Source organism: Triturus cristatus, chromosome 4_1 (assembly GCF_964204655.1).
Source record: "Triturus cristatus chromosome 4_1, aTriCri1.1, whole genome shotgun sequence".
Lineage (NCBI taxonomy): Eukaryota > Metazoa > Chordata > Amphibia > Caudata > Salamandridae > Triturus > Triturus cristatus.
Window position 1 is genome coordinate 637,445,595 of NC_140585.1, and position 25,060 is coordinate 637,470,654.

General features: G+C 41.9%; 1 protein-coding gene across 3 annotated transcripts in view; it reads left to right on the plus strand.

Annotated features, from left to right (window-relative positions):
• The first annotated feature begins 1,069 nt into the window (after nt 1-1,069).
• Nucleotides 1,070-25,060, plus strand: part of KERA (keratocan) — a 247,584-nt gene continuing 223,593 nt past the window's right edge. Inside the window, exon 1 of one of the 3 annotated variants that reach the window (XM_085653017.1) lies at nt 1,070-1,217. The gene's annotated coding sequence lies outside the window, so the exon portion shown is untranslated. Of the gene's footprint in view, nt 1,218-1,241; nt 1,444-1,699; nt 1,962-25,060 lie in introns of those variants that run through there. The other 2 variants (XM_085653016.1, XM_085653018.1) reach the window with 2 other exon arrangements.

A 25,060-nucleotide genomic window follows, 5' to 3' on the forward strand; every position in this document is an offset into this window, starting at 1 on the left:
ACAAATATGCATATGTTGGATTTATATCGTGTGGTTTCATCATATATCTTTTTATATAAATTTATACTTGTTTTTATAAAACTCGTGTGGAGTCCATTTGTGGTGTTATCACTGGGTTACCGAGAGCGTGGTTGCAAATACTTTACACACTTGTCTTGAAGATAAGCCAGGCTGCTCGTGCCAAGCTACCGAGGGGGTGAGCGGGGACTATCTCAGAAGGTGTCCTTCCTTTCCCTGACATGGAAGCAAGGGTCCCTGTTTGGCCTACGGTACCTACCTGAGCCATCTAGCGACCCCCAGGTCTAACACCGACACACAAAATTGGGTTAGTACATGAGCAGAAGCTGTTTTAGCAGCCGTTAGCGGCCTGATTCTCCGTAGCGACCTCTAAAAACAGTACTACATCTGGCCCCATGTTCTTGCCAATAACTGTAACATGGCTATCACATGCAATGTACTATTTAACATTAAACATTTCTAGACTTTGGGAAATCACCAATTTGAGCAGAGATTTAATGAATTGTGAATTTTTTATGATTATCCATAAGTGGCCATTAAGTTGCACAAAGTTGCAAGTGACCAATTACATAAACATCTACAGTCAATATTTTCTTCCAAACTTTATAACGTATACTTCCTAAAACAAAAGTGGATTGATCGGAATATTTTGCAAAATATGTCTACCAACAAGCAATCTACTTCTCTATCTCTTTCAATAATCAAGAGTTGTGTACTCCTCTTAAGTAACATTTTTGCATCTGTTTTCCATTGAAATCAAATAAAAGATTTCCGCAAGCGCAGATGGCTTTACTTTTTTATCGTCTGTTCTCTAAGGTCAACATTTTGAAAAATTATTTTTACCGAAAGTTATCGTTTATAGCTTAGCAAAAAGTCCCTTTTCTCTAGCCTAAAAACAAAGCATTTCATTTTTTTGCCGGTTACCTTAATTACACTCCACCTAGGTTTTTTTTTAACATTAAATTCACTTTGAAGGAACGTGCCCTTAAGGAACCACTTCATGTTAACGCCAGAAACATCCTCTGCTTTCTGCTGCCTAGGTAATGAGCTGTCCTTCGCTGTTCTAAGGGTTAACTTATGTAGTCACTGGTGCATATATATGACGCTGTATTCCTAAAACAAGATAAGGAGCCTGGGTAAACAGTTGCAGAGAAATTGCATCGGTCACAGGAAAGAGGAAAGGGTGCACACAGAGCCAGGTAAGCTTGATGGGAAAGAGCTGAGTGTTTGCAGCGACGCGTTGTAGCTACTATCGAGGGAGCAGGAAAAAAGGACGCTGGGGGCAGTTTTCTCTTTATGAGCGTCAAGGTTTCAGAGGCACGCATAAAAACATTCGGCCAGCAGCCAAGGTTTTCCACATTAGGTGAGCTCCTAACAGGCGGAAGATAACCTCCAAAAGCAGAGCTTGCATTCCTGGAAAACAAGGTATATTGTTTTTTACTTTTCACCTTTGTTATTTTGACTGTTGATGCCGGAAAGTGTTTAATGCTATTTCTATCGAAGACTTCCCATTACCTGTCATGTTCTTCTCCTGTGTATAGATCCAGATGTGCTCCAGACACAGATGTTTTCCGATGTTCTAGATTGACATGTTTAATTGACAGCTTGCCTGCAATTGAGTATAAGAGAACTAGGCAGTAAACGAGTGAGCACTTGCCGGGTTAATAAACACAGCTTTACTCCATACACGGAAATATTGGCAGAAAGTCAGACTTTCTTTGTAAATCGTGAATACCTGTTGGAGGTGCCCTGTGACTGGGAACATACAGGCAGCGTTAATGGTCGGGCAGGAGGAGCGGCTTTGGTGTGTAACACTAGGGACCAGACATATTGATTCCAGTCCCAGGATCTGACACTTGGCTCTGCTCACCCTTTACTTCCATGTAATTGGGCAGGGAGTTTGGAGACAACTCAGAGAGCATCCCCTGTGTGGCCAAAGCCAGGTAAGGTTTATTGCAGTACCAGATGCAGATCCACCCAGAAATCTCGCAGCCATGGTATGAGCCACTTCTAAGAACTACGCCCTGCTAACACACTGCTGTTTCAAGATCATTATAGTTTTGACCCATATTGATAATTTTGATAATAAAATACATTATTTGATGCCCTGATCATTTTTGTAGACGGGAGATTAACGTTTGACTTCAAGAGTGAGAATAGTGTTGTTCTTGGCACTGTTTTCTAACGCACTGTTTCAAGTCGAGCAGCATGAGTTGTGTTGTCTGGGTTGTGTTTAGCGCAAGAATTTGTTTACATTGTGAATTCGACAGTTAACAGCTAAGGGAGCACATTGAATGTACTTAATTTAAGTCACATTTGCAGCTAAAGCATTTTTACAGATTTGGTGTATCTATTCATAGACTGACTCCCAGAGTGCTTCCTATCTATGTCATCTCTTCATGTGCAAAGGCAGCGCGCTCTGGACAGCGCTTGGTTTATTTAGATTAGTGTTTGGCCACAGCCACGGTATAATAAATACGAGAAACTTATATGTACAGCAAATAAAAATGTTCTTAATTAATTGCCATTAAATATCATACACCTCCTAAAAGGGTTCAAGATCTCATGCCAAGTCAAAATGTATTAATGTTTAGACACTTGTCTTTAGAATAATAATACACATTAAAATAATTCATTAAAATGACCCCAAACAACCCCTGCCCCCCATCCAACCAGTTTCTACACAACCTATTGTTGTTCCCCACAAGATCCACAATAAAATGTTGGTCTAAAGTACACGTGTAAGCTATAGATCCATTCTTGCACTCTGCCCTAAGATGTGACATCGGGACTTCTAAACAATCATAGTAGTGTTACCCCAGACTGTTTTTTTTATGCTAAGACACATGCTACATCTGACAATTCTATGTTCACCAAGAGAGTTCCCGTTTTCCAAATTGTCATAGTTTCTGTATAGCTCAAAGTCATGCTTTACTTTTCAGTAAGGGAAAACAGCTGCACCTTTGTCTATTTGACACTAACATGCACTCATTTCTGTTAAGAAACAGCGAAAAGGGTTTCTATATGGTAAGTTTTGCACAAAAATACATTTGGAATGGTTGAAAAACTAACTTCTGATCTGTTTAATATTTTTAGTCACGAACAATTTGATTGTATTGCACTGTGATCTGAATCAATTTGCTATTATCATATATTTACAATGGTGAATGGTCCAAGTGATGTATCTTGTGATGTAAGAGAACGGCCTTATGCAATGCAGAGGTAGAATTGAAAGGCAACTGGCCTGTAAGAAGCTAGCAGCATTTGAAGGAATGTTGACAAAGTTTTAAAAAAATTGAACGCCCAGGCAAGACATACATTCTTTGGGCATACCACGGCGGGAATCATATCTTATACTCCCATCACTCTGAGGAGCGGCTGATCCTTTTGCCACATTTAAAATAAGTAGCTGACATTTCAAAGGGAAGTTGTTGCTGTGGCTACAGGGTGCCTGAGTATACAACTTGCCCCTCTACCTCTATAGTTTAAATCATTGGTTCTTAACTTGTGGTCCGAGGACCCCTGCAGTTCCACGAGGCCTACTCAGGGGGTCAGCATCAGTTTTATAAAATTAAATAATATTAAAATTAATAAATTAATAGTAATAAAGCAAAAAATAGGCAACATTTAAAAATGTGAAAACATTGTCGATATTTGGTTGTGAATGAAACTAAATATTTCGATATTTTTGCATTCGTTTGGTGTATATTTGTGTCTTTCTTCTTGTACATTGTTTTAAGGCTCAAATCATAGAAACTGCTTAGGCCCCGTGACTCCAGCTTTCAGCAATGTCTCAGTGAGGGCCCCTCTATTCCAGTGTGATTTAGTGGAGCTGCACAGAAGTCAAAATGGTAAGAAACGATGGTCTAAATTTTAAGTCTGTATGAGGGAAATATAGAGGCAGCCAAACAGAAAGACCTAAAGAAGGATAGATAAATGGATAGATTTGTGTTTGGATGGGAGTTGAACAGTTGGAGCAGTAGTTAGCCACACAACAAAGATGATGGACAGGCAAGCATACTGAGAATAGACAGGTATAGAAAGATAGACGAGTTGTAACTTGGAATTAGTGCAAAAGTTATGGCACAAATCATTCAAGAAGCAATCTTTACTAAAGGTACTTGAAAGCTCAGTGATAGCATGTCTCTGATCCTCATTTGACCCGGAGATCTTCAACATTACATGTGGTACCGCACTACATAAGTAGACCAGGTACTGTCTGTGATTGCTACAGAATAACAGATGTTTCTTCCGTCACTGTTCAAAATAAATTCAACAAGTGATGTCATTCATTAGAATGGACTGTTTGCTAATAAGCCCTCATGCATTTTACACATAAAGGTACTAGGCTTAGGATGATTGCATTGTAAAGCTGGGGTTTTGGCTTGCTCCTCATTCAACTTTTTTTTGCATACACATAAGAGGAACACACGTCATTTCAAAGTAAGCTGGGCTTTGCCTGCCAGGCCATACCAGCAGGACTGCCCACAATGTTCGACCTTTGGCCATGCTCCTGCACACAGTGATACGACCTAAAGTTTCCACCATATCTCAAAGAGCATGCATTTCACACAGTTCCCATGATCATTGCAGAGTTTGAACTGTGGAAATAGTCTCTGTGGAATAACCAAGGGTGTGGTTTTGTCCTTTACACAGGACCATTGTCCAGTGTACTTCTTAAAGATGGCTTGGGGACCATGCAAATTTCACTGCAGGTATTGGTCACAGTGCCTTCAGCTATGCCTTGTGCTCAATGTTCCTGTCTTGTTACTTGTAAAAAATATACATCTATAGGTCTGGGATTCAAATCAATTGATGTAGGTGTCAAGAAGTCTTATAGGCTATTCTATGTTTAATAGGCTAGCCTCAAATTGATTTATTTACTGAGGCTCACACTTTGGAGACTTTTAGCAAAATGTCATTTTAAATATTGTATGATTATTTTCAGTGTTTTGGGTGGTGTGGAGGGCCTACTGGGACAGGGTGTGTGTGTGGCAAAGCCTCAAGCAGGTCATGATTTCAAATAACCCAATCTTTATTTTCTAGCAATAAGTCTTAGAATCTATGTTGTAGTACAGTAGTGCTCTGAATAAAATGTATTAATGGGCCACATTTATTTCCAATGGGATCATCTGAAAATATATATATTCACTGAAAACACGGTTCCATGTTAACTATGCTTCAGTGAGCTCAAACCTGAAAAGCCCTGACATTTGCAAACTATGGTATGCAATGCACAATGCAAACCATACTTCATACCACCGGCCATTTTTTGCTAATGGTACAGCAAACAAAACTCTGATTCAAAATAAAATGTCAGAAAAGTAGAACTTTACTCAGATAGCATGCTTGTCATGGTTTGGTGTAAATCTGTTCAATAGAGTTTGAGATGTTCATGTTATAAAAAAGGTGTGGAGTAGAGTTGAAAACGGCAACCCCAGCTGAGCACGTTTTTGGTGCCATTTACAGATTGGGTGGCCTTAGGCCTCATGGTTTAAGATATCACCAGAACCCCCCAAATTTCAATCTCTGACCCTATTACATGATTACAGTAGTTTGATATAGATTGTTCAAAGCCTGTAGTTGGTTTTTCTTATGACATGAGACAAGTCAGGTATTACATGTTACGCACTTCAGCACTGAGAATAGACAGTCATGTGCTCCTGCCATCATTTTGGCTTCACAATGGATATACTGATGACCACGGAGTTGAATTGCACTGCAAAGAAATTAATGCTGATATGTGCTGAAAGATAACCGCAGGAAAAGGCCCATAGTCTCTTTTTGTATCCGTTTTATTTTTACAGCAGTCCCCTTCAATCATGATGATGTAAATGTTTCTTATTTATATCTGCTTTGAGATTTAATTGGAATTCAGGTGCCTGGGGAAAATGGCATCATACCACATAATTCACTACATAAACCAAAGACAGATTAATAGATAGCCATAAACCATGAGCACAAACGCTGTCATAACACCAATAGGGCCATACATTATAATTTGTAATCATACTACATTCCTCATCTGTATTCATGCACACAGTAATGATTTGTTCTTCCCATAAACATCTTGACTTCATCATGAAACTAACTTATACGTTTCCTTTCAGCATTGTGGGCTTCATATGCGGCAGCAGAATGTTAGATGCCAGAGGGGAATGCTCTCTCTGGCTCATGGTATGCAATTTGAAGTGCAAGTGAAGTGGTGTTTTGGGTTTAGGCAATTTTGAGAGGCTGGCTCAGTATATGATGTACATATTTGTAAGTGGACACCATCCACAGATCCAGACAACCCTTATGGTGATTTTAGTGGTCTTAGACAACCTTAGAAAGCTCTCTAAGTGGTAGCTGTGTAGAGCAGCCGTCAGGCCTAGTCCAGAAGGAGGGTAAAGCAGCTTGTTTTACCAGAACATAACCTTATAGGTATAGCTTAAGTGAAAAAGAACCACACAGTGCATTTATAAAAATATGTATTTATTATAAGACACTCACTAACACATACATATATGTCCTAGCCGGAAATATACACAATGCACACATTACTTTGCAATAGAAAGAGGTAATAAGCACAGAATACACAGTGGTTCCCAGGGGGAGACCAAACCATATACTAAAATATTATTATGCGAACCACGACTCGGGTCAAGACAATAGTCAGAGGACGTAGAAGTGCTGGGGGCCCAAGGAACCACCCAAGGTGAATTTCTAGGGTTGTGTGCAGTGTAGGATCACAACCTCGTTCTCTGTACAAATCAACGTATAAGTCACGATTGCAATTGTTAAAAAAAGAGGACCCTTCCCAGTGGACCCTGAAGAAACACTGTGGAGGACAAGAGGTTGAAGAGCCACTCCACCTATAGATACCCTAGGAACCATGTTAACTGCACCAGGGAAGCCGGGTGCATAGGTGTGAAGTGGCGTTGGAAACCGTCGTCGAACCCAATGGAGGACCTCAGGAAGGTGCCACTGCTGGGGAAGGTGAAAGTGTTCGATGGAACCCAAAGGTGAATTCAAGATGTGCAGAACCTGCAAGCAGAGAAGACAGAGACTCTGTCTTCTTTGCTTGTAGGTTCTGCACATCTTGACTATGCTACTCAGGAGTGCCCAGGAGGCACGGAAGGCGGATGCCCACCGATGTTGGGTGCTGTAGGAGTGCTGACAGTGACCTTGAAACTGCAGCTGTGTGGACCAGGTGATGCTGTGGAAGACCAAGAGCAGTACACATGCTGTCCCACATTGGATGTCGAGAGTTGAGGGGTCGGTGTCTGGCGGGAGCATCAACAAGCCTTGGCAACTGCAACCAACACGGAAGTTGGAGAAGGTGCAATGTCAGGACCAGCAAGGTCCAGGAAATTCACCACAAGCAGGGGAGTCAGGGCAGCCCAAACAATTCAATTGTGACCCTCAATAGGACCCAGAGACTGGAGGCACTAGAGTCGCAATAGGACCTCGAGCAGCTTACCAAAGAAGCAGGCCCACGGTGCAAGCATTGTGGTGATCGAAGATTTTGGTCCCTGGAGATGCTTGAGGTTGGGGCTACTTGGAGCCCGAAGATCTTGATAGAAGGAAGCCAACAAGTCTTTGCAACGGCAAGTTGACGAGGTGCACAGGGGTTCAGATACTGCGGTTCTGACAAGGGATACTGACCTCAATCTTGGTGAGAGGACAGGGCAGGCCTCGAGGGATGTGGAGAACCATTATCTGTGTTGCTGAGCCTTTTGGAGTCCGTGGGAGCCCAGGAACAGCAGACCAATCAGCTTTGTTGCGGTGCCTGCAGATGAAGGGAAGTGACTCCTTCACTTCAAGGGAGATTCCTTCAGGTGCCTTGGATGCCCCCAGGCCTTGTAAGGTTTCCTGCATGGCACACAGGCACTGACGTTGCAGCAGGCAAGGAGGGTAAAGAGATCAGGAGCAGCAGGAGTCTTCCCAGGTTGCAGCCTTGATGCCCAGAGCAAAGTCCAGAGTGCCCAGATGGTCAAAGTTGAAGTGGTGTCTGAATTGTATCGTGTCCTACGACGACCCAGGGACCGACCCTCAGGTAATCCCTTAAGTACCCTAAGGTACAGAGGGCCTTTACAGTGCTTGGAATCATACCTCCCACACCGTTTATGGTGTGGGGGTATGACTCCAACATGTTTCATACCAATCACGACCGGGTTCGTTGCAGTCAGTTTCGAGATGGTCATCGCATAATGACGCGGTGCCCATCTATGTGTTATATGACTGTCTCTCTTACAACCTGGGAGAAAGGACTCTGAAGGCTGTAGGGTTGTCCTGCTCATGCAGGGGCACCTTCACATTTTGAACCAAGCCCACCTGCCTTTAGGATTAAAAAGGCCTGCTGTTGGGGTGATTTATAGGTTTTAAGTGCAGTGACCCTAGATATAGGGATACCTATATCTTTCGTAAGTGGTGCTAGCACCAGCTTACATAGGCTGCAATGGCAGGCCTGTAATGATAGTCTGAATGGTCTCCCATTCAGCCTATGGGGGACCTCTGGTGTACCTAGGCCCTGGGTACCTAGTACCATATATTAGGGACTTACAAGGGTACCATTAGGGACTTATAAGGTTACCTCAGTAACCAATCTGAGATGTACCCAAGTACTTACCATAGCAATTTAGGGGAGAAAGCAGAGAGACCGGGGTCCTGATTAGCAGGATGACAGGTCAGACTAGTCAGAAACAGCATAGCCCCAGGCAAAAGTTGAGGGTAACCATGAATCTGATCCTACTTTCCTACAGCAATGCTGATCTATAGGAATAGATAATTAGTAAATGCTTGGAGGGACCTTAAGCAAGATGGCAGGAGGCTTGAGTAAAGCTTCCCCGAAAGCAGAATATTTGTGAGATTATGTCACTTACATTGTCTTGAAATTCCCCACATGCATTGCCAGCACTGTGGGGCATGCTTTGTATACTATTAGACTCACTGTTTGCTACACCAGCAGCTACATTCACATGTCCATAACAAAACAATTGAGAGCAACATCGACTCACTGGGAGACAGTGAACAATAAAATAAGAGTGAGAAGATGCTGGGAAAAGGGCAGGTGCAAACATATTTATAGTGAGGTAAAAGTAAGTATACACTGGGATCGGAAATGCACTGAAAACAAAAGTGGTAAATTAGATTCCACTTGAGACTGAAAGCACCCCTGCTATGGGTTGGTGGGTCACACATTGTGATCAGAGGATCAACTGTCCCCTCACCTCTGATGAGTGTGTTGGAAGTTGAACTTCCAAATAAGTCTTGTAAGAAATATACTGATCCTGGGTACCTACATTTGGAATTAGGGTACACACACACACAAATCTACACACTCACACACATGGAAAAACAATGCTGGTACTAGATAACAGTTACACTGAGCTGGGGGCTTGAGAAACAAGGCAACAAGAGGAACACATCTCCAGCCTTAAATAAACATCATGATAACTAAGACACTGTGACATATACACAGGTAAAAGGTGACCCATAAACTGAGACAGGAGGACACTCAAATTGGGGTAGGAAGACTGACAAGGAATACACTGAAATGGAGGAGCAATCCCCAGAGAAGTGCATGCTAGGTTCAAATGATACCAATAATTTTAAAGTAAAGAACACAACACAATAAAATTCCCAATCCAATTTTGAAAACTAGATAAAAGAACAATGAGCAAAATCACCCCACTATCTTAAAATCATCAGTATACGCTTGGGGGAACTGGAGACTTGGTTTTCTAAGGTTTTAAGGCAAAAAGCACATAGGAAAAGTCAAGCCCACAGGAATAACAACAGTTCACAGCAGATTGGGTCTTAGAGGGAGTTTCAGATTGACTGTGATAGTGCAGAGTTTGGCTATACCAAGTAGGTTATACCTTCAAACTGTGAGCCTAATTAGAATTAATAAGAATTTGTTTGGCAGGTTACTTCAACACAAAGGTGATGGATATCCCATATGCCTTATTACATGTGCATTATATCGAATGTCATGTGTAATAAGGTAGACAGGAAAGCCATCACTGGTTAGAGTAACCCTCACCAAACTCTAAATCATAAGACCCTTAGTCTCAAACTGCTGGGAAAGCTAATCTTCTTCTGGTCAATCCTGTAGCCCCCAACAACTCAGGGCAGGCTTTTGGGTACTGCCCTGACCTGCAGTGTATAGTCCTCTTTAGCCATCCGGGCCCTCCTTGAGTCAAGAATCCTTCTTCTTTTTCTGTCCCTGATGCTGTTAAACAGGAGGCTAATCACTTGATAAATGGAGAGCAGTTTCCAGTTCCGGGGTGGAAGCAAAATTCAGGAGTCCTCATGTGAGTCTTCTTCTAGCAGGAACCACACGTCAGGAGTAAGGAGTCAGAAGGTAGGATTCTTCTTCCAGCAGGGCCTTCGTCTTCACATGGAGTATTTCCAGAACCAGGAATATTCTCAGGAAGTGGTGGTTCATGTGCCATATTTATACAGGGAGAGTTTAGACAAAATCTACCAACCTGTCCTAACTATTTTCTCACAGTCCCCTACCCTGGTGTGCAGCATTTCCAGTTTGCCTTACTATATAATTACCCATGAACCTGTTTCAAAATGACAGAACCAGCTGCCATTATGGAAGCCTGTCTTCAGCTTCCTGGTTTCTCCCCTGACTGACAGAAGGTCAAAAATATTTTTTCTTTCTACTATAACTGGAGCCTGACTGTCTAGGGGTTCCTGGGATGAATTGGAGAATCGATCAATGGCAAGTCAAAAGAGGGAGTACTAAAGCTGTCCTTTGTTCTGCTAGCTATTTGGTAACTAGTAATAAAATCGAAAAAAATATATCGACTAGACAGAATATTGAGTTTTTAATATAGAATGGACAGAATATCGAATTACAAAAATATAGTGATGCAGAATATCGAAATTCCGGTAAGGAATATCGATTTTCACAATATCGAAGTTAGTAATATCGAATTTTTTTTAAGTGTTTTAAGCGTTAGTATATGTGTTAAAAATTTGTATTATTTTTGTAATGTATGTTTAAATTTTGTAAAAGTAATGAATTTTATGTTAATTAATTTTTGTGTAATATAATTCCGTAGTGGGTTGTGGGTTTATAGGGGAATAGGGTGGGTAGTGATGTAATTATAATATAGAATTTTAGCATTATTTAGAAATAAGTAATTATATATTAAATATTTTTTGTGTAATTTAAGTCTGTAGCGGGTTGTGGGTTTATAGGGGAATAGGGTGGGAAGTAATTTAATATAAATTAATTAATTAACTTATTATTTTATTACTTACTAATTTATTATTTAATGATTTATATTGTTAATTAGGTTAATTAATGTGTTACTAATTATGTTTTAAATTGATTAATAATAATTACTAATTAATTGGCAATTATGTTAATTGTGTTTTTATTAATTAGTAATTAATTAGATATTAATTATGAAAAATTAATTTGTAAATATGTTAATTGTGTACTTTTTTATCAGTGGGTTGAGGGTTGATAGGGGAGTAGGGTAGGAAGTAATTTATATTTAATATCATTTTTATTTTTTGTTATATTATAATTTTTTAAGTTATTTTATAGTGTTAATTGTGTGAATTAATTGAGATTTGATTGTTATTAATTATATTTTTAATTGTAATTTGTTAGTTAATTAATTGTTAATTAATTATGTTAATTTATTAATATGTTACAATATTTTAGGTAATGTTTATAGGGGAAAATGGTGGGAGGTAAATTAATTTAAAAAAACTATGAATTGTTTATTAATGTTAATTATATTGCAGGAGTTGGTATATTCAATTATTCCCCTACGCTATCCAACACTTTCCTTACTGTTGCACTCACTGGAGTGGGAATAGTAATTTTTACCCACCCGCTATCCAACACTTGCCCTACTGTTGCACTCACTGGAGTGGGAATAGTAATTTTTCCCCACCCGCTATCCAACACTTTCCCTACTTTTGCACTCACTGGAGTGGGAATAGTAATTTGTACCCTCCCGCTATCTAACACTTTCCCTACTGTTGCAGTTACTGGAGTGGGAATAGTGATTTTTACCCTCCCGCTATCCAACGCTTTCACTACTGTTGCACTCACTGGAGTGGGTATAGTAATTTTTACCCACCCTCTATCCAACGCTTTTCCCTACTGTTGCACTCACTGGAGTTGGAATAGTAATTTTTACCTTCCCGCTATCCAACGCTTTCCCTACTGTTGCACTCACTGGAGTGGGAATAGTAATTTTTACTCTTGCGCTATCCAACGCTTTCCCTACTGTTGCACTCACTGGAGTGGGAATAGTAATTTTTACCCATCCGCTATCCAAAGCTTTCCCTACTGTTGCACTCACTGGAGTGGGAATAGTAATTTTTACCCTCCCGCTACCCAACACGTTCCCTAATATATCACTTGTTGGAATGGAAATAGTAATTTTATCTTTTACGCTATGCAATCTTTTCAGTAATGTTATATTTAATGTAGTGTAAAATATTATTTAAAAGAAATAAATAATTTTAATGTTTTAACTTATATATAATTTATTTTTATATTTATATTATAGGTTTATTTATATATATATATATATATATTCACTTAAAAAACCATAGGTTTCACACATGTTATAGTTAGCTGTACATTTCACTCGTAAAAAACCAATGAAATTCCACGTTATAGTTAGATCAGGTAACTATAACTTGTGCGCCCACAATAAACTGCTGATGACGTCACATATTACATCACTCATGACATGGTCAGTGACATCACTCATGACATCAATGAAGACATCTGAAATTACACACTGTGGATTGCGGTCGCGCAAGTTATAGTTACCTGATCTAACTATAACATGGGATTTCATTGGTTTTTTACGAGTGAAATGTACAGCTAACTATAACATGTGTGAAACCTATGGTTTTTTAAGTGAATTTGCAAGGTTTTGTAAATGATAATTCCTAACTATAACGTGTGTGAAACCTATGGTTTTTTCAGTGAATTTGTACGTTTTTTAAATGCTAAGTTATGTATTTTTTATTTTTTTTTTTCTGGTTTTTCACTGTGCGCACACCCTTACCGTACGCGCACTCCGCGATTTTTTAAAAAAAAATTTAAATGTATTTTTCGTACTTTTGGGTTCTTCTTGGACCCCCTGACAAACACTAGGGGGTCTGCAACTCTCTTCGTTGCCCCCTTTTCACGTTCCCCACCTTTGTTTCTCAGTGCGAGAGACAGAAAATGGCGGCCGACACTTCCTGATTTCGACCGATTCGAATGTTTACAGTCATGTAATCACCAATCAGAATTGAGCTCGCGCACGGCACCGTACGCATACGGTAAGCTTACGGTAAGCACACGGAGCGCGCTTACAGATATATATATTGATTTAAATGCTATTTTCTCAGGACCTACTGAACAGATTTACACCAGACCTACAAAAGGCACATCCTTGACCTGAGGACTACCTCTCTGCCAAATTTCAAGTAATTCTGTTCAGCCGTTCGGGCTGTAGCTCGGACTAAAGGTCCTATGGGAAAATGCATGGGGAAAATGCGTTTTGGGACCCCCCTTTTTTCTCAGCCCCCGCTTGACGAATCCCCCCGAGACTTTCAGGGTAGGAGCGGAGCGTAGCGCCCCATTAGTTTTGAAAATTTTGCGAGGATTCGTCGACCGGCGCCAAAGTTATTCCAAATAGAATGTTGCGGATTTCCTATGGAAACACGGTCCTAACGACCGCCAGTAGATAATATATATATATATATATATGTAATTTTATTTAAAATTCTGTTTTTAACATTTAATTATTCAAAATATTGATTGTTTTTTAATATTATTAAGTTAATATATATGTAATAAAACATAAAAATGCATGTTTATTTTATTTTTTTACCTACATTTATTATTTATTAATTTTAAGGTTATTTAAGTATTTTTAAGTATGTTTTACTTAATTATATTTATTATTTCATTAATTTTACATTACTTATAAGACGTTTAAAAAAGTTGATATTTAGGATTCGATATTTTTGTACTTATCTGTTTGTAGATACGAATTCGATATTCTGGTAGTCAATATTTTGTCACCGATATTTTTGTAGGTCGATATTTAGCTCCTCGATATTCTGTCAGTGATTCTAGCTATTCATGTCCACTGCCTGATAGCTAACACCTGCTATGTTGTGAGCAGTTAACACCCATTGACATTTTTTGGTCCCACATGTAAGCCAATGTCCTTTCAGAGAGAGTCATTATTTCTCCCAGCCAAGGATGTGTATTGCAGATCAGGGGGTGTGATAGGTGCAGAACTGATTTTCCCTTTTAATGTGACTGTTGGATGACTGTCTAGGAGGGTTCTGCGAAACAATGGGAGAAGCCATACTTGGTATATTCAAGTCAAAAGAGGTAATGCAAGAGTTAGTGCCTCAACTGTCTTTTGTTGTGCCAACTGCTCTTGTATACTCCCAGATAGCTAATCCCTCCTAAGTGGAAAACAGTCAATACCCATTGGTCTCTCGTGGGCTAAGAGACAGGCCATTGTTCTCTAAGCCAGCGCTGCTAACACTCCCAGCCAAGGATGTGTAATCCAGCTCTGGAGGTGTGATGAGGGCCAGAGCAAGTTTTAAAACTAGCCGTGCTTCAGGCAGCTTAATGTACTGTTTTGCAATCTTAATTTGCTGCCTAAATAGCAAAAATATGATTTCATCATTAAGTTTTAAAACTAAGAAGGAAATAACTTCGGAGGACATTTCTAGCTTATTTCTAACCAGAGGTAGAAAAGAAAGATGGTATTTCCACCTGGGCGTATTAGGAAATAAATCTAGTCAGGCCTACACACTGAAATAGATTTTGTTTTTTTTTTAATTTTGAGGAAACACTAACTCAAATATGTATTTGACTTTAGGAGTGTATTGGGAATATATGTAAACAGGCCTTTTCTACGTGGCCAAGGCATTTTACCAGGGTTTGTGTCACTGCAGTGCAATTAAACTGCAACCTAGCCTGCTCACATTGGTGATCCTGGCAGAAACATATTTTTGTCAAATATGTGGGTGGTGGAAATATACACTGCAGCCCACATATGACATTTATCTTTCCATACCATAGGTGTGCATCAGTCACCATTTACAATGGCCTTAAATGGAAGTAAAACAGGCTAATTATGGAGTTTGAGTGTATTTTTTGATGGTTAGGAGTGGCAACGACACAAAGCTCTAAAGACTGCAACAATAGTGCAACAATAGTGTCCATACAATAGCGACCATGCAAAAAAAGCAGATTTGCTACAGACATGTACACTGACACGTGGAAAACAGTATTGCTGGAACCAAGATACACATTCTGGGGCATGATTTCATGTACAAAGGGTTGCCACCAGGATATCATTCCTTTTGTTTAAACAGAGACTACAATTTAACTTGAAGAGAGAAAACAGTAGGGCAGGAAAAAGGTTAGATTTGGAAGGAAATAACCACATTGAGGCAAGAAGTACATCCTCACTAGGAAAGCAGATCAGTTCATTGGAGAAAGGCAATGTACTGGCAGGAGAATACATGGATGTTCGCTCAGAGTATTCTTTACAATAAGAGATCAACATCAGTACATTACTATCCTTCACACTGACCCCAGCTAACATGTATAGCAATTGGAAAAGGGAGATACATGCATTGAGACAGAACCTTTGCACTTGTGATAGAACCTAGCTAACTTGTATGGCAATTGGAAAAGTGGGACACTTGCATTGAGCAGCGACCCTAACACAGAAATTCCACTGAAACATGGATGACTTTCACTGGGGCATTAGAGCAATTACACAGCAGAAAATATACCCACATTGGGTCTGTAATCAATTTACAGTGGTTAAAGAAGACATGAAAATGTGGGAGCCTCTAGTCTTTAGACAAGAAACACACATTGTATTGCACTGGGGTACCGTGAGTAATGGGGACTTAGAGGCAGGGAGACATGCATCTCTAGGAGAAGAACATACCTATATTGGGAAATGAAAAAACACATCACAGTAACAATTACACTGACACTAGAACAGGGAGACATTGAAAGGGAGACAGTGAATACAAACAAATTGGGAATTTATAAGGAAGGTAATTGAGATAGGGGGATTCTTATATCAGTAAATAATCATTACCTGCCAAAGACCCACTGTTATATTCTTTCCACTGTATCCTGCCTTGACTTCCTTGACTCACTGGGTATGGTATGCCTCATGATCGTCAGAAAGGGAATTGGGGCTTTGCTTGTGGAGGGTCACATGACCCTTGATGATTTACTCGCTTCCAAGCAGCAACCTTCATTCTGACACTTTCTGCTGTATCCCATCTACATCTACCTTTTTCCTGCCATCCCTTCCAAAATATAGTTGCAGGACTCACTCCTCCTAGCCTTCTTCTTGATCTTTTAGCACTTGCATAAGTAAAAGTTGTGAGGGATTAGCTGGCAGAGGGTCATATGTCCCATGTATGTTTCTGTACCTTCCTGTTCATCCTCATCATCATCTATGTAGCTGGCCTCAGGGCATCTTCCTAATCCTCAAGTATGTAACTGGCCCGGGGACTCTTAAACAGGGGTAGAAGTACAAGTTTATAATGACAGGTAAATGTGTAGGTTGGGAGCAGGAACACGCCAACAAAGGAGGAGGGAGATTTGTTAAGCTGGTCTCAGAGAAAACAAGCTGAGGTAAAGAGAGTGAATTAAACCAGGACATACATTACACTACCAACATTAGGGCAAGAAACAGAAGAATACATTGACAGGAAATCACACTGATAGATGGGTCAAAGACCCACTAATGGTGGCTCTTAAAATAGACAAGTAAGAAAGCAGCATGTAGAAGAAATGTGGGCAAACTCCAGCGGAGGCATAACATACACATGGTTAGATAGTTTCTTACACTCTCTCAAGAATATAAAGATTGTGCTTGGCAACTTAGGGGCCGATTCCGATCCGGGTCGGAAAGCACTCAGACCGAGTCGGATCCGGAGTGTTTTCCAACCAAGCCGGACCCCTACAGTCCGACCGAGCATGTACCATGCGCACGCATGCTGTCTGACTGGGTTCAGTCGGACTCCCATAGAAGTCAATGGGAGCCAGTTGTACGACGTGTACATGCGTTCCCATTGACTGAATGGTTATGTCTCGAACAAGTGCACCCCCTACAGTGGGTACGTGTCAGTGCCATCCGCACCATACATGCCTGTGTTGGGGAGACCCATAGGTCTCCCCCTGTGTGAGAGTCATTCGGCTGCGGGTGTCGGGGGTCCCCCGAAGTCCGACTCCGGGAGCTTTTGTGAGCCGGACAATCTGGCTCGCACAGGCTGTCCGACGCGTGCATCGTACTGGCTCGGTCGTGAATCACATCCATTGCACGCCACGGTTAGCTTACGACCGAGACATACAGAGCGGTTCGGACCCGAAAACTACTCGGTCAGTGAATTTCATGTAGCTCTCATCGTACTGGCTCGCTCGTACAGCTGTACGAGTCGGCCAGAAAACACGCGTACGACTCATAGTTTTTCCAGCCGGATCGCGTTCGGTGCCCTTCCGACCTGGATCGGAATCGGCCCCATAGTAGAAAAATAGTCAGAACACAGGTCCTGTTTTAAACAATTTATTTGCATTCTTCTACAAATGTTAAGCTGATGACGTAAAATTGTTTCCCCTTTCACTAACTTTCACACATTTTTCTATTCACACATGTCCGATTCTGTAGTAGCTATGACATGATAATCTTTCATGCTAAACTCATCAAAGATGGAGATCTTATACAATATTTCCTCTAATGTTTATCACATCCAATACACTCCCCTCCTAACAACATGGCTATTGTTCCCTCAGCCAGAAATCTCAATGTTTTCTTTTGTCCTATGAAGCACACGGTCTTTCATTCCTCACTGCCATCCTAGGTCAGCTTGTTATCATTCTTTAAATGTCTGAACTATGTGCTCTTCAGTCTCCATCAATAGAGTCAATGTGCCGATAAAATGCATTGTAGTTGGTAAACTTGGTTGCCTGAATATTCTTCTAAAGAATCACCCTCAAAACTCTCTTGCTCCAAAGGATCTGGCCTATTCTTCACCACAACAATTCTTCACAATCTCCCTAGTCAAATTCCCACCTCATTCCGTCACCATCAAGCTGGATGGATATCTATTTATAACAGGACTAGTCCTCTGACTATTTTTCTACCATACTGCTTGGTATAAACCAGTCTGTTGCCTACAATCTGAAATTTCTGGAATGACACAAACCACCCTGTGCTTCTTCTAGATTCAGGTCTTTGTTATACCATATAGCCCCCTAACCTGGAAGCGGCTTTCTCCCTTCATCAAAAAACTGAGGGGCCAATTCAAAAACTGCATTTTGTAGTACATTTAGTAGTACTTCAATAGTACAACTACAGTACTACAAACAGCCGCGGCAGCTGCAGATAAGAGCGGTGAGGCCGGGTGGAGACGACCACGTGGGAAAATGAATTATTTATTTAATTTCCCCTCGTAGTTGTCTCTTGCAATCCACCCCCACTGGTCCCCACTGCCACACCGCTCTAACATGCAGCAGCTGCGGCACACTACAAAATGTTATCCACAATCCTAGAAGTGACAATATCCACCTCCACCATATATGCTAAGGGGAAGATCCTGACACATATAAGTTTCCTACTTAGCAATAAATATTTCAGAACCAAGGGGAGTGGTTGATAAATGGGGCACACTTACTCGCAAATTCGTGGAGTTTAGGAAGAAATTAGGTGAGCAAAAGGAGGGGTTTACGGAGGGATACACCCACCCACAAAAGGGTAAGTTCATTGCTATTCACAAACTACACTTCTAAAGTTACTACAGTCAAAATGAGACACATAGCAGTAGTAAATGACTTCAGCTCAGAGATGAAGTCAAGCACACACATGACTGACTACTGTTAAGGCAACACTCCCTCAATCGTAAATAATGGGGATATAGGGCCAGATGTATGACCCGTTTTGGCATGGGCAAAGGGGTTTGCGACTCGCTATTAGGAAGGGGCGTTGCCTTCATAATAGCGACCGCAAAGCCATGTACCAATGTTTTGCGACCGCAATTGCAAAACACCCGCAAATTACCACCCTCTTCAAGAGGATGGTAATTGAGTCGCAAATGGGAAGGGGTCCCCGGGGACCCCTTTCCCTTTGTGACTGGCTCAGAAAATATTTTTCAAGGGCAGGCAGTGATCCCAGGGACCACAACCTGCCCTCAAAAAAGGAAACAAAAAAGTTTCTTTTTTTTTAATGCATGCAGTTTTCCTTTAAGGAAAACGAGATGCATTAAAAAAAATAACTGCTTTATTTAAAAGCAGTCCCAGACATGTTGGTGTGCTGAGCCCAGCAGGTTACCATACCTGGGAGGGCCCGGTATTCCAAATTGGGTCGTGAATAGCGAGTGGCTCATTAATATTCATGAGCCTCGCATTTTGCGACCCCATTGGGAATCGCTAACAGTTTCTCTGACACTGTTGTACATCCCAATTTGCGATCGCAATTGTGACGTAATTTACGACCCGCAAATTGGGTGGACGTACATCTGGCCCATAGACTTAAAATAAAACTCCATATGAAATAATGATAAGTTAACCTAAAACTGTTCAAAATATATTATAATGTTAAGGGAAATATCGGACAATAATGAATATTTAACATTTAATTAATGTAAGAAATGTGTTTTTTGGTTGAGGGGGGTGAACATCTTTTTGAAGCAACAACCACAATCTCTGTAAAGGGTGCTCCACAAAGTCACTAAATTAACCTGTGCTTAACCCTCAAGTAACTTGGCATAAAAGCAGTCAGGCTTAATGTAGGGGAAATGTGTAAAGTATGTATACAGCACACAAACAGTAATAAAGTGTAAACATCACACATGAAAAATCTCACACCAATTAAAAAAAAAAATGTAGTAAACCGTAAGGCGTAATTTGAGACCTAAATGACAATAATTCAATTAGTAGAACTGGAACTATGCAATTTATTTCAAAAAGCAAGTATATTGCCTGAAAGCCTAAAAGCACATAGCGCCGCTTGCAGTTATCTGGTCATGCTAGACCAGAGGAAAGTCACAAGTTCAGGCCTGGCCGGGCCGGGCCGGATGTCAGTCCTGCTGAAAAGTTACCATCTCAAACTCTTACATGAAATGTCCAGTTCGAAGTGGAGGATGCCACAAAGAGCTAGGAGAGCAATGAGGAGTTTTGCGAATAGCAGACTGGGCGTCACGTGCGGTCAATGCTATAGCACAAAGGTCCTTTTGTGTGTCTCAGACAGTCATTGCTGGAGCTTCTCGTTGCGGGTCGCCACGGGCTGTAAGGCGAACTCTTAGATCTTGTGATGCTGATTGAGAGGCATGGTCTCGGCGTGATCGTGCCACTCACAGTCGCGAAAAGCCCTGAACTTCAGGATTTCTTCTTTTCGTCACAAGGGGGACCCAACTGATGCCAGCCAAGGGTCCAGAACCTGGAGAAGCATCTCTTGGGGATGGGAAACCCACTTCTGCAGAGGCCAGCAGGGCTCAGGCAGGTCCAGTTGCAGGTTTAGGCAGGTGCTGCGCAGCAAGTCAGCTGGGCAGTTGCAGGGAGGCCTCTGGAGCTTGCTCTGTCCCTGTAGCTCAGAAGTGGAGGTCAGCCTCCTGACCCTTGGAGCCTCTCTGCCTGGTATGAAAGGAGCAGGTCCATTCTTTCTTCTCAGACAGAAGGCAGGCCTCAAGCAGCAGGGCAGTTCTCCTTCTGTAGTGTCCAGAGGTCTAGGTGTGCACTGAAGATTTGGTCTGCGGGTCCAATATTTACAACTGGTGTCAGCTTTGAAGGGGAAGAAACTTCTAGAATTCCCTCACGTCTTGTTCTGCAATTGCTTTCCTTACCCTGCCCAAGGACCGAGATGTTTAAGGGGACAAATGCCTGGTTATGCTGTAGCAGCCCCTTAACAAATGTAAGTGGGGCAGGGAGCAGCTCAGCTCCTCCCATTCTGGCAGGATTGCCCATACTATCAACATCTGGCCCCTCTTTATCTCACTGTCTGGGAGTAATACACAAAGGCCAACTGCTAACTAGGGGACAGGATGTAGCCTAACGGCTGGGGCGGTAACTCCAATCTGGGGAACCAGGTTTGAGTCTCTGCAATGACGTTCAACATCCTGTGATTCTGGGAAAATCACTTAATCTCCCCGTGCCCACAGAAAAATGAATGTGTCCTTGTGTAACGCAACTGGTGTTCATGTAAAGCGCTCTGATACCCGATACCTTTGGGTCAAGTTTGCGCTATATAAAACTAGAAAAAAATGTATACATACACTTACTATTGTGACACAGGACACAGGCTTCAGGCACCAAATAATTAGACAAGAACATGGCAACTTTCTAAAAGGGGCATTTTCAGAATTGTGACTTAAAATTTGCCATTGAAGAGGATTTTAAATTACAATTCATTTGAATCCGAATATGACATTTCTACCTGCTCCTACTCAAAAGCTACCACTTCTTGATTGTAATATGGTAACACAATGTGATGCTATGGGAGGGGTGGGCCTTACAGTAGTGAAAAACGAATTTAGGAGTTTTTCACTACCAAGATATGTAAAAAACAGTGGTGGCCACCACAAACAAACGGCTGGTGGGGCGGGTGGAAGTAACGCGGGAGGGGGAACACGCAGAGGTGAGAGGAGCGCACAGAGGAGGATAGTTATAATATATATAAAAAAATAATAACTTACCCGAAGCCTGCCACCTCCCACATCGCATTGTGCCTCCTGCGCTCTTCCTGGTCTTGGCGGCCCCTTGGACAGACTCCCATCCAATCTCCCTGCTGCTCTCATGCTATGAGAGCAGTGGGTGGATTGTCCTGAGCGGGCTGAAAAGACTCTCCGCTCTGGCCAAGGAATCTCTGGGGGTTACTCTAGCCTGGCTGTTCAATGCAGCCGGGTTGGAGAAACCTAAGTATGCATGTCTGTTTTGGTCAGCCTGTGACTGCCGTTCAAACACATATGCACCCTTAGGGTGTGCATATGCACTCCTCCTTCCCCACCCATCCAATGTCTCTTGCCCACCCCTCTCCGCACACGCTGGCACAGAGCCAGCAAATGAAAAATAAAACGATGCTTGAACATCGTTTTATTTTCTATTTGCTGGCTCTGAACCAGGCAATGGCGTGGCGCGGCTGGTGAAACATAAAAACACATGTCCTAGGGCCGGATGTACGACCAAGCAATTTGCAACTCACAAATTGCGTCACAATAGCGATTCGCAATTTGCGAGTCACAAACTGGGATGTACAACAGTGTCTGAGACACTGTTAGCGATTCCCAATGGGGTCGCAAATTTCATGCCTCATTAATAATAATGAGCCTGTTGCAATTTGCAACCTCATTAGGAATGGCGGGCACTCCCAGGGATGGTGGCCTACTGGGGTCAGCAGACCTCCATGTCTGGGACTGCTTCTAAATAAAGCAGTTTTTTTTTCAATGCATCCCGTTTTCCTTAAAGGTAAAAAGGATGCATCCCTGGTTACCACTGCCTTCCCTTAAAAAATATTATTAGAGCCAGTCACAAAGAGAAAGGGTGGTAAACTGCGACTGTTTTACGACCGTAATTGCGGTCGCAAAACAGTCATACATGGCATTTGGGGGTCGCTATTAGGTAATAGCAAGTCGCAAAACACTATTTTGCGGGTCACACATTTTTACGACTTGCAAACTAGGGTTTGTACATGGCCAACAGGATTTGTGCTTACACAAAAGGGTCTAAGACCCGTTTACGCATGAAAAAATCTGTCGTACATCTGGCCCCTAGTTTTTAAATAAAAGGCACCATGCCTCATTGGCTTTTCGGGCCTAGCTTAGGGGTAACCGATATGTTTCAAAAAGGAAGGTTTAGGCCTGGCAAAAGATTTATTTTGCCAGGTCATATTTGCAGTTTACAACTGCCCCACAGGCTGCAATGGCAAGTCTGAGACATGTTTTAAAGTGCCACTGGAGTGGAGGCACAATGACTGCTGGCAGGCCCACTAGTAGCAGTTTAATTTCCATGCAGTACCACTTTACTAAGTACTAACAAGTAAATTGCATGTGCCATTCAGCTGTAGGCCAATTTGACCATGTTTTAATTAACTCACCACTGGCTATCCATGCACGCATCACTAGATCTCTCTGACCTCCTGCGCGTGCCCATAACATTACTCTAATCAATTTCACCTCCGTTTCTGTGCTAAAGCTAAGTTGCACACGCACGGGGCTTTGTTCTCGGTCTGTTCAGACTCCCGCAGTTCTTGTGTCAATAACGTTCTATGGTATCCGTTTCTTTGCTAAAGCTAAGTTGCACACGCACGGGGCTTTGTTCTCGGTCTGTTCAGACTCCCGCAGTGCTTGTGTCAATAAAGTTCTACGGTACCCTACACTCTGATCCCCTCGTTGCCATCGCTACCAAGCGCAACGAACTTCCCTGTTCGCCGTTCTGATTGGCTCCCTGTGGGCCATTCAGCGAGCGAGCTTGAGCTATCCATCCTATCAGGGTCAAGCTCTAATCTCTCCACTTCACCGGGGATTTACCTTGAGGTCCCTTTTAAGAACACGCCCGTCCGGGGTGCATTACTCTCCGGGCCCGGCAGCAAGAGGCTGTTTAGGCATAACGCGGGTTGAGAGCAGCAAGGGCGTAAGTAATTCTAATCCGCTCCTCAACCAACAAGGTAAGCGATTTTTCGCTTTCTCAATTGTTCGTGATATTGACACGAACTCTGTTTCTCTTCCTTCTCTACTTTGATGCAGGGTGTGCCATTTTGCTCCTACCCCCCTACCGGGACCCATGAGGCTTCCAACGGACAGGCCTCGTTGTAAGACCCGTCCCCCTTTCTTCTGCATATAAGCATCGCGTGCAGTCTACTTTATCCCTAGCGCGATTTTTCGCATTGAGTGTCACTACTACATTTCACCTGCGATCCGATCATTGACTACTAGTCACCATTGAGAGGACAACGAACCGTTGTCCTTACACCGATATCCTACTATACCTAGGTGCACAATTTCTCACATATTACTGCACCTGTGGTAGACCTAAAGGCACTCACTTGTCCTTCGAGCACATCAGTTTTATTGTGCTGATCCATTGAGCACGTTCTGTGTGACAGACATTAATACTTCTTTTATGTTTTGTCTCTGTGTTTGTTTGTCAATTTTAACCATCAGAGTAAACTCGTTCCTCTCCCCATATTAACCTTTCTGGCGGAGGTCACACTATTTAGTGTGTTTTTTGTTGATTTTTTCACACATTAGCCCACGGTTGGGTGTACCTTAGAGCGTGCACACCACCGGGTCTACGCACATCCCCCTCTGGTCCTGACGAATGCCCGATTAACAATCTCTGAGGCAGAAACATGTTGACCGCCACGGAGTGAACCAGGTCTTTTATTTTTTGACCCTCACTCCTTTTTATTTCTTGCCTTTTAAGCAAAATTAATAAAGTTTCTTTTTTGACTTAATTGGTTATTTTAAATTCACTTTCCCCACACAACCAACCCAGCTCCGCAGTAACCTGGCGTCGCAGCACACTGGGATGACATTCGGTCGTCCCAGTGGAAGCCCAATGATGAAGCATGTCACCAACCAGGTTGGTGAGTGAGGGCTTTTCATACCCACTGGGTATTGTTCTGATGTTGCCAAGCATATTTCCAATGAACATAACGGTTCACAGGGAATCTGAGGCTTGTGGCTCGATTGATTAATGTACCACATTGATTTGAGTGCCCCCTTATTGTACACTGGCTTCGTTGTTTATTGATATTTAACCGAGGGGACTAGCCGTGTTGATCCCTTCCTCTCCTGTTGGTTTTTATATATCATGTTTTAATTAGAACAAAAGCACTTTAGCAGTTGTCAACAGTGATAAAGTCCACAGATTCCTAATAACTAAAAAAACAAATTTCAGAAAACAGGAGGGGTGATGGCAAAAAGTTTGAAGGGAGATCACACCAAGGATGTTAGGTTTAAAACTTTGTATTTTGGAAATTAGATCCTACTACCAGTAAAAACTTTGTGATTTTGGCCCATAATTTTAAAA